Below are 11674 nucleotides of genomic sequence, written 5' to 3'. Positions count from 1 at the left end.
AGACAATGAAATTTACAGCATTCACTCTGCCTTTGATGAGAGGTTTCTCTGTAATGTGCAATGTTGTTTGATAGTGTTTTATCCACAGTAGATCTTCTTTCAAAATTGGAGTCAATCTTGACTCCAGACCCTCCCATGGCTTTATCAACTAAGTTTCTGTAATATTCTAAATCTTTTGTTGTCATTTTAACTATGTTCATGGCATTTTCATCAAGAGTAGATTCTATCTCAAGAAACCACTTTCTTTGTTCATCCATAAGAAGAAACTCTTCATTCAATAAATTTTATCATGAGATTGTAGCAATTCAGTCACATTTTAGGCTTCACTTCTAACTCTAGCTCTCTTGCTAGTTTCACCCCGTCTGCTGTTATTTCTTCCACTAAAGTCTTCAAGCTCTCAAAGTCATCCGTGAGGGTTGGAATAAATGTCTTCTGAACTTCTCCTAATGTTCATATTTTGACCTCCTCCCATGAATTGTAAATGTGCTACATGGTGTCTAGAATGTTAACTCCTTTCCAGAAGGTTTTCAATTTACTTTGCACAGACCCATCAGAGGAATCATAATCTATGGCAGCTATGGCCTGAAAAAAAATGTATTTCTTTAATACTAATACTTGAAAATTAAAATGACTCTTTGATACGTGGGCTGTAGAATGGATGTTATGTTATCAGGCATGAAAACATTTGTCTCCTTATACATTTCCATCAGAGCTCTTGGGTGACCAGGTGCAGGGTAAGTGAGCTGTCATATTTTGAAAGGAATCTTTTTTTCTGAGCAGTAGGTCTCAGCAGTGGGCTTAACATATTCAGTAAACCAATGTGTAAACAGATGTGCTATCGTCCAGGCTTTATTGTTCCACGTACAGAGCACAGGCAGAGTGGGTTTAGCATAGCTCTGAACGGCCATAGGATTTTCAAAATAGTAAATGAGCATTGGCTTCAACTTAAAGTTAACAGCTGCATCGATGAAGGGGTGGCCTGCCCCTCCACACCTGTGGGTATTTCTCATCAGGTGGGACGAGAGACTGAGAAAAGAAATAAGACACAAAGTATAGAGAAAGAACAGTGGGCCCAGGAGAGCGGCACTCAGCATACGGAGGACCTGCACCGGCACCGGTCTCTGAGTTCCCTCAGTATTGATTGATTACTATTTTCACTATCTCGGCAAGGGGAATGCCTCAGGAGAACAGGGTGATAGTGGGGAGAAGGTCAGCCGGAAAACATATGAGCAAAGAAATCTATGTCACAAATAAGTTCAAGGGAAGATACTATGTCTGGATGTGCACGTAGGCCAGATTTATGCTTCTCTCCACCCAAACATCTCAGTGTAGCAAAGAGTAACAGAGCAGCATTGCTGCCAGCATATCTCACCTCCAGCCACAGGGCGGTTTTCTCCTATCTCAGAATAGAATGAATGTACGATCGGGTTTTGCACTGAGACATTCTGTTCCCAGGGACATGCAGGAGATGGAGGCCTTCCTCTTATCTCAACTGCAAGAGGCCTTCCTCTTTTACTAATCCTCCTCAGCACAGACCCTTTCTGAGTGTTGGGCTGGGGGTCAGTCAGGTCTTTCCCTTCCCACAAGGCCACATCTCAGGCTGTCTCAGTGGGGGGAAACCTTGGACAATACCCAGACTTTCTTGGGCAGAGGTCCCCACAGCTTTCTGCAGTGCATTGTGCCCCTGGTTAATCGAGAATGGAGAATGGCGATGACTTTTACCAAGCATACTGCCTGCAAACATATTGTTAACAAGGCATATCCTGCACAGTCCTACATCCCTTAAACCTTGATTCCATACAGCACATGTTTCTGTGAGCACAGGGTTGGGGCTAAAGTTACAGATTAACAGCATCTCAAGGCAAAACAATTTTCTTAGTACAGATCAAAATGGAGTTTCTTATGTCTTCCTTTTCTACACAGACACAGTAACAGTCTGATCTCTCTTTCTTTTCCCTACATATCGCCCTTTTCTTTTTGACAAAACCGACATCGTCATTATGGCCCATTCTCACTGGTCGCTGTCTCTTTGGAGCTGCTGGATACACCTGTAGACTAACAACAGACAGAACAGGCATACAAGGATTAGTATGAAATTTACAATAGTGGAACTTCTGATGGTTTTAACCCAAGTGACCAGGTTAAGATTTGCAAGGCCATCAGCAGCTTTCACAATTGCCTCAGTTCCTGGCACGAAATTTAAATGGGCTTTGGATGCCTCAAAAATTTGTTCTTTTAATTTTGAAATGTCTAAAGTAAGATTATCTTCTCTTTCTTGTAGTTGGTGTCTAACCATGTCCCAGTGATGCTCAGACTCACTATAGGCTTGGGGTGTAATACAAAAATCTGACGTATTCCAGTCACACTGTAACTGAAAAAGATATTCCAAGCTCATGGGCCTATCTCCCATCCAAATGACAGTTTGTCTAAGATCATTAATTTGGTTTGCCAATTTTTGATGTATTTGGGTCTGAGAATTCCACAATTTTGAGGAATTCTTTTGCCAATTATTTACATATTCTGCAGTTTGAAGAGAGGAGTGCAAAGCAACTCCAGCAGCCGCAGCAGTAGCTGCGACTGCAATAAGGCCCATAATTACTGCAATCAAAGTAAAAATGAATCTTTTGGATCTAGTTAGAATTCCTTTTAATACTTCCATTAAAATATGGACAGATGGGGAAGCCTCCCACGGGTGGTCCATGGACACAGGGATCCACAGGCCCTCTCTTGCTCTCACTTGTAGAATATGGTGCTGCCAATTAAAAGTTGAATCAATGTAAGTAAACAATCTACAATTTTCACAGGTTATAGTTTGGGAATCTGGTTTAATAACTATGTTTCCTACAACTAGCATATAAGAGGGTTTTACACAACTTTGCAAAGGAATTGTCAGACTGGAATTTAGGTTGATAGTATAATATGGCTTACGATCTCTTGTCCCTATAGCTTGATTTCCAGACCAAATTCTAATGTGGTGCAAGGCCACAGTAAGCTTCCATAATTCTGGGTGTTCAGGACCAGTAACAGGACTAACTAACTTTGGTTAAGGTGATGAAATTCCCTTTTCACCCCATTTCCTATGGTTAGGGTGATTCTAACCTTCTATAAATCTGGCCATCTTTCAGTTAAATCACTCTCATAGGCCGGATTAATGGGCCAGATGGACGGGACCTGTGAACCTGAGCGAATCTCTACCAATAGGATCAGGCTGTCCTTCGAAGCTTTGAAGACAGACCTTGATTTCTATCTAGTTATGAAAGTTCTAGATGGCATCTTCTACATTTAGAAAATATAAACTTTCTACATTGAAAATCTGTTGTTTAGTGTAGCCACTTTAATCAAATCTCTAAGCCAGATCTTCTGGATAATTTGCTGCAGCTTCTCCCTTGCTGCTTCACCTTGCATTTCTATGTTATGGAGGTGGATTTTTTTCCTTAAAGCTCATGAACCAACCTCTGCTAGCTTCAAACTCTTCTCCTGCAGCTTTGTTACCTCTCTCAGCTTTCATAGAATTGAAAAGAGTTAGAACCTTGCTCTGGACTAGACTTTGGCTTAAGGGAATGTCGTGGCTGCTTTGATCTACTCTCCAGACCACTATAACTTTCTCCACATAAGTAATGTTGGAAACAAATGCACAGTGCTGCAAAGAAGAACCAGCACTGAGATAAAGGATTTCTCAGCAAGGCAAATTTACTTCTGCAGAAGGGTGCTGCCTGCATCAGTCATGATCACAAGAGCACACAGAACAAAGGAGAGTAGGAGTTTTTATTCCTAATGCAGATTTTACCTCTGTATCTTTCCCCCATTGGCTGGGGTTGGACCACAGACTCTAAACTAGTCCCGATTGGCTAAACATTTAAACTTTTTTGGATAAGGCATGTGTGCGATAGAGGAGAGAGGGAGAGGAGGAAGAGGTCACCTGTGGGGGACTAGAAAGCTAACCTATTCCACATAAGAAAAGAAATGTGGACTGGGGCTTATCATGTGTAAGCGTGTTTAGACAGGTTACTGTGCAGCAAAAGCTGGGGGTGGGGGTACTTGGAATTTAGAGAATAAAGAACAGGGGAATTGAACAAACTGTTTGAATAGGAACCTAGCTGTATCTAACAAATAATAATTCTGTTTTGATTTCTTATCATTCATGTGTTAACTGTGATAGCAATTTTAATTTCTTTCAGGAACTTTTCCTTTACACTTACAACCTGGCTAATTGTTTGGAAAGAGAGGCCTAGCTATTGGTCTGTCTTGGCTTTCAACATGCCTTCTTCACTAAGCTTCATCATTTGCAGCTTTTGACTTCAAGTGAGAGATGTGTGACACATCCTTTCACCTTTACACTAAGAGGTCATTTAAGGGCTATTAGTTAACCTGATTTCAATATTGTTGCATCTCAGGGAATAGGGTGTCCTGTGGAGAGGGAAGAGACAGGATAATGGTTGGTTGGTGGAGCAGTCAGAATACACACAAAATTTATGGAGTATGCTCTCTGTTTTATATGGGTGTGGTTTGTTGCATCCCAAAAACAATTACAAGAATAACATCAGAAATCACAAATCATGGATCACCATAACAGATATAACAATAATTAAAAAGTTTGAAATATTGTGAGAATTACCACAATCTGCCATAGCGACATGAAGTAAGCACACATTACTAGCAAAATGGCACCGATGGATTTGCTGGTTGCAGGGGTGCCACAAACCTTCAATTTGCAAAATATGCAATATTCATGATGCACAGTAAAGTGAAGCACAATGAAATGAAATAACAACAAAAATATCAATTTTCTATTGTCACCTTAATGATTTACAGGTTGAGACCAGGTGTGTTAGCTTATGCCTCTAATTCCAGTGCTTTGGGAGGCTGAGATGGGAGGATCACTGGAGGCTAAAAGTTCAAGATCAGCTTGGGCAATCCATCTCTCATTAAAAATAAATTAAAAATTAGCATGGTACACCCTGAAAGAGTCTTTAGCATAAAATAAAGAGGAAAGCTGAAGACATTCCCTCAAGGAAGATCAATATTTAGGGACACTAAAAGAAAAGATAGAAAAAGTTATACTGAATGACTAGGAAAATGTGGTACAATGAAAACCAAGACCTGAAGTTAACATAGTTGTTGAGCTGACACAAAAGTACACTCTAGATGGAGGACCAGCATGTAGAATTTGATATAAAAAGGATGAGATGTGTGCAGTGCCACATGCCAATGGCAGTGGGTGTTTCTAGGATATCAAGATTCCCTCTCAGATTTCCTTCTTTACTTCAAATTGTTTATGCTCCATTTCTACAAGATGTGGTTCCAAATTCTTAGCCTCTATGCATTATTCTCTTTTCCTGGCATTACACCTACCTCATATGGGATTGCTTTGCAATGTAGCCACACTCTTCTCTTACCTACCCAAAGAGACAGACAATATAGCACTTTACAATTACAAAAGGGTTGAAAAAACAATCTCAAATATCAAAATAATCTCTCCTCAACTGTATTCTCTTTAGTTATCATTCTCTCTTTTCAAGAATGCTGTTTATTTATTGAATCATTTTCCCTTATTTATCCTTTGTATTATCCATATATGTATTATATTTAAAAATTAATAATTTTTTTACATTGAAACTAGAAATTCTAAACTAGGAATTTTTCTTACAAGCATTGAAGAGTAGGGTGATTATTTGGAGCAAGGTTTTCCTTTTATAGTTTTCAACAAAATGATACCGTTAACTAGTCACATCATTATACATCATTATCTATAAAAGATTTAGTTCCTATCTTAAAGGCCTTAAGTCCAAAATTGCAATGAATATTCAATTGTCAGATTATTTTATCATTACTTTTCTTCACTAATACAGTAAATCAAGTACTGAGCATAAAGGTAATTTGAAAGCTTTTCTTCTTTTAGTTTGAATAGGACATTTCTGCCATGTATGTGCTAAGGCCTAGCTTGCTTTATATATGAAAATTAGTAAAGTTGCCTATGCAATGACACGAAAGCATGGCATGTCATGCTGTGGAAATATTGGCTTCCAACAATTTCATTTTCTCCTTGAGAACAGAAAAATGGATCTTCAAACAACCACAATAATGAGGAGTTCTGCTAACGGGTTTCTGCCAAGGTTGCTTTATTTCAAAATTCTTCCTGATTACACCGAGTTCTTCACAGGATGAGCCATCTGGCAATTTTTCTGAATTTCTCACTAGGATGATGGCAGAAATTGAGAGCAGAGCCAATTCTCAGAGAATACAAAGGAAGAATGTCTAGATTGCCATGGCAGATTTTTACATCAATGCCAAGAATCTCTGCACAAATGCCAGGTAGGATATTACCACTGAAATCTGATTGAACTGTCCAGGGACATCTGACTCTGCATTTACTAATTATGCTTTTGCTAATTGAAATTTGCAAATCACCCTCCTGTGCAAAATTTTTAAAAAACTACACCTTCACCATACAGATTTGCAAAACCAAAATATTGATATTAACACATTTATATTTAAACTGACACTAAGCTCTTTTGTGGAACTCAAAATCTAGGAAGACTAATTTTATCAATATAACATGAATTTAAGTAAGAATAACACCAGGGCAATATAATGAATAGATACAATATGATAACCTGTTGCAAAGACTAAGGCTAGTACTTCATTTTTAGATGGATTTCTATGAAGAAAATAGATAATAAAATTAACATCGCTTTTCCTTTTTTTTTTTTTTTTTTGAGACAGAGTCTCACTCTGTCACCAAGCTGGAGTGCAGTGGCACGATCTCAGCTCACTGCAACCTCTGCCTCCTGGGTTCAAGTGATTCTCCTGCCTCAGCCTCCCAAGTAGCTGGGATTACAGGCACATGCCACCATGCCCAGCTAATTCTTGTATTTTTAGTAGAGACAGAGTTTCACCATGTTGGCCAGGGTGGTCTCGATCTCCTGACCTCATGATCTGCCCGCCTTGGCCTCCCAAAGTGCTGGGATTACAGGTGTGAGCCACCATACCCGGCCTAACATGGCTTTTTCAAACATTCAGAAGTAATATAGTTTATACTTTATCCAGATTCCATAAGCTCTTGATAATAAATGGAAATAATTGATTTTTGTCTCCAATTAAAATGTTGAAATAAGTGTAGTAGCTGTATTTTGCATTTTTTTTCCTAATTCATGTCTAGGAATTGTATTCAGTCCTCATTCAGCATACATGTATTGATGTCTACTGTGTGCCAGGTATTGGGAGTTTCTATGAGTACAAAGAGTAATAAAACAGAATTCTGACCACAAAATTTCAGAAACCAGCATGGAAGACAGAGAAATGAATAAACTGAATGTAAATAGTAGATCTTTACTATCTTTAGAGAAAAATATATTTAAACATGCAGTCTTCATTTGGTTGTCAGTATCCTTGGTTTCTTAGCTGTTGAATTTCGTGAAGATACACATTCTACCAGACCTGAGGGTCTTTGAGACTAGCTATTATATTTTAGGTTTATGCTTAATTAATAATTTTTTACTAAGTATTAATGAATAAAAATAGCTTTGGAGGACAAATTATTAGCTCTTATTAATTTTTGTAGAATTATATATTCCCATTTTATGATAGCTTTGGGAGAGCTAAGAGTAATAGCTCTGAAATTCAATATCTAGCTTGCATATTACTGCTATAGGCATTCATGATTTTCCTCTCAGCCATCAGCAGGGGTAAGGGGGTTGGAGAAAGGTGTCCTCTTGTGATTACAACATGGCTGTAGCAGCTCCAGGAATTATATTAACCTATGACACATTCAGAAAAATGGGACCATTTGTTACATTGCATCAGTTTAGGAATAAGTAAACTTCTTCTAGACTCCTTATTGGACATATCTTTCTGTCTCACTGGTCAGGATTTCATCACATCCAACTCCCTAAACCAATCACTGCATTTGTCTCAGTGAGCTAGATTCCTAGATTTATAAGCTAGGGTGATGTGAATGCTTGAGGTTTAATCATTTTGACTGACTTGGGGCTACATTTCAATCATTTTGATTCATTCAGAGATATACTCATAGACTAGGGATTTGCATGGTAAGAAGCTCAATCTAATGGAGATTTGATGTGCACCAGTTTGGTGGAATGACCACGTTTAAACTCAGAGGGAATGGTTTACATTTGTATATAACACAGTACATATTACTTGGAGAATCTATTAGTCCAGCTTCCACAAACCAGGGGAAGCTTCAGGAAGAAAATAATCTTATTGCTGATATCTTTAAGATCCTGTCTGAGCCCTGACAAACACAGGAAGACTGTGGATTAGAATGAAGACTCACATGGTTTGAATGGGAGGTATTTTCCAATACAGATAGTTGAAACCTATTGGGTAATGAAGGAGGAGTTTGCATCAGAAGAAACAGCGATACATATGAACATCACTGATTAAAAAAAAAAATACAAGACCACAACAACAACAAAACATATTTGATAGTATACGTGGGAAACTTAGAAATTACCTGAACATAATTTAGAAAGTTTTTTAGATCTGGACAAGGTCAGAAAAAACATTGACTCTATTATTGTTATTAAAATAATGTGTCTTATCATGATTTTTGGTCTGGCAAAATATGAGTTAAATAGAGTAATTAGTAAAGCAGTTTTTTAAAGGAATGACAATTAGCTTGGTTTTGGAAATATTGATGTTATTGTTTCATTTAGGCATTTAATTGTTTAATCATTTTTTACAATGTAGCCATAAAATTACTTGTAATTCATGACATTTCATTACCTAATAGTTGTGTTAGAAATGTATACTCTAAGTAACATGGACACAAAAATTTGCTTTCAATATATGAAAGAAACTCACCTACACTCAGACAGACACACATGTAAAACACATATATACATAAAAGGTAGTTAATGTTTACCATCTGATGTACCAAATACAATATTTCTTTCTAATTGTTTGAAAAATAGAATGCTATTTCCTTTTCAAAGCAAAAGTTCTAATTTGATATTACATATAACTCAGCTGAAGGAACTTCATATGACTATAAAATTTGCGATTAGCCTTATATAATTAGCTTTCTTAATGAACAGTCGAAGCCTAATAAAACATTCATCTGTATTTTTAAAGTGTACGTGTGCAACCACTGGTTTCAAAATGACAATTTCTTAATAGAACAAGGATTTAATTTCTTCAAAACATTAATGCTGGCCTCACTGAATGTTTGAGTTGAAAGCAACTGGATTGGAAAATTGGAGTAAGTTTGTTTATGGGACTGTTCACTTTCTCTGGCTTCCTGGAAAGAGTTTATATTAACTTGCAAATTATTTCCTGCTGCCTCATTTTCTTCTTATTTCTTCTTATTCCTTAATTTTTATCCTTAATGGGCTACATCCCCAAAGCTCTCCAAAGCTTATACCCTCCCAGTTGCACTTATTATCTCTCATGTGAGCTCAAGGCACCCACTTCTGGGTAGTTCTCTAAATGTGCCAAGAACATTGCTGTCTCAAACCTTTTGAGTTTGCTATCTCTCTGTCTCCTGAGATCCATATGACCCCAATTCCTTCCATTCATGTGCCTGTCCAACAGCCGCTGTTTTAGAAAGGGCTTCTTGATCTTCTATCTATGATAGCAACCCCCTCCATTATTTTCCTCCTTTTATTTTTCTTGAGACAGGGTCTCATTCTGATACCCAGGCTGGCATGCGGTCACACGATGACAGCTCCAGCCTTGAACTACAGGGCTCCAGCTATCCTCCCATCTCAGCCTCTTAGGTAGCTAGAAATATAGGTGCATACCACCATGGTGGGTTACTTTGAAAATTTTTTGTAGAGACAGGATCTTACTATGTTGCCCAGGCTTATCTCCAACATTTGGCCTCAAGCAATCCTGCCACCATGGCCTCCCAAAGTGCCGGGATTACAGGTATGGTCCACTGCACCTGGCCTCCTCATTCTCTTTTATCAGTTGTCCTAGCACTGAACTTATATTTTATGGTCAAATTATTTACTTTTCTCTTTCTTACTAGAATATACAGTCTATAAAGTCAGTGTTTTTTTGTGTTTAGTACATTGCTATATTCCTAGCAATTAGACCAATACTTAACTACAGAACATATTGGGAAACACAAATACTTCCTCATTTAATGATGGTTCAACTCACAATTTTTCAATTTATGATGTTGCAATAGCAATATGCATTCAGTATGCTCCTCAACTTAATATGGGGTTATATCCAGATAAGCCCATCATACATTGGAAATATCGTAAGTCAATAATGAGCTTTCGATTCACCATATTTTCAATTTACCATTGGATTATCACGTCATCACACGCCATACATCAAGGAGCATCTATAAATAATGAAGTAAAAGGGGCAAAATGTTCTGTTCTGAATGTTAAAAATGGTTAATGGAGTAAATTAGTAGCAAAAGATATTAGAAAGGTAAAGAAAAGACAAATACAGAGAGACTTTTATTTAACAATAGGAAGTTTGAATTTTACCTTAGGTATTCCTCTGTTATTTAGCATCACTCTCTCCACACGATCAATTACCAATATAATTGATTTCCTCTATACCAAATCCTTTTCCCATCATGTTGCATTTTCCTTTGGTATTATCTTCTTTCTTTTATTACGTGGCCCAAATGACGTTTTCTAATGCTGGCTTTAAGACTTTAAATATTCTGATATATTTAAGGTCATGTGAATTGTAAATCATAATTAGTTGCAACTTGTGGTTTAATTCCTTTGGAAAGGTTGTGCTATTCCTTCCTTTACCATTTTCATATAGTTAAATATGACAAATAAAATGTTTGATCTGGATCAAGACTATTTCAAATTAAAAACTAAAATAGGAAAACAAAACGTAGGATGATTGGGCTTGTGCCATACATAGTCACTGCAGAGAAATATTAAGGAACTTAGTGATCACATATAAGTTGTTCTCAGCGTTATCAGATGTAATGCCTTCTTAGGCCAATATGAAATGTATGCAAAATATACATATACCTACCTAAGTATGTAATTTTAGGAAAATCAATGTAATATATGAACTGTAGTATAAAGGATAAAAGGAAAAAAAAATTTATAAAATAGACTTTGTTTTCCATATGTAAATGCTGGATAAGACCATTACAAAAAAATTCTAATGAAAATCACCTACTTGCACTTATGTGTCACTGTAAATGCTGTAACTACAAATGCATTCTTATGTAGTTACAGTTTGTCGGTGACTCAAATAATATGCATGGCATTGACAACTGTTAAAAGATGTTTCTCAATAGTGAATACTCCTCAATAAAATTATGAATAAAAACAATGAACTTTTGTCTCAATTTGCATGATGTTTGCATTCATGGAAAGTTCAGAGTGCATTAGATTGTGCACAAAGGTTCTTTGCATATCTAAAATGAAGTATTTCTAAATTCACATAATTATAAAGAGGCGTTTCATCTGCATGACATTCGAAAATCAAGTAAGACACGCTATGATATTGAATTGTTCAGAATTATCACAGGCACTGCGGGAAAACATCATCCCTGGCCCACATCCACCGAATGTCAATAGCACTCCTTAATTGTTGTTTCAACCCAAAATACCTTCAGATGTTGGAAAAATCCCTTCTGTGGAGTATGCAACTGCTGCCATCCTTTATTCCAGCAACTGAAAACTACAATACTGAAATACAGTCACTAAAGTACCCTAATGAA

The 11674-nt window shown here is 37.1% G+C and overlaps 1 pseudogene; it reads right to left on the bottom strand.

Annotated features, from left to right (window-relative positions):
• Positions 1 to 1870: 1870 nt before the first annotated feature.
• LOC129143130 (endogenous retrovirus group K member 24 Env polyprotein-like) lies at positions 1871 to 3726 on the bottom strand (annotated as a pseudogene).
• Positions 3727 to 11674: the final 7948 nt, after the last annotated feature.

Source organism: Pan troglodytes, chromosome 1 (assembly GCF_028858775.2).
Source record: "Pan troglodytes isolate AG18354 chromosome 1, NHGRI_mPanTro3-v2.0_pri, whole genome shotgun sequence".
In the NCBI taxonomy this organism is placed as follows: domain Eukaryota; kingdom Metazoa; phylum Chordata; class Mammalia; order Primates; family Hominidae; genus Pan; species Pan troglodytes.
Note: the sequence above shows the minus strand (reverse complement) of the source record. Positions and strands in the feature narration are given on the sequence as shown.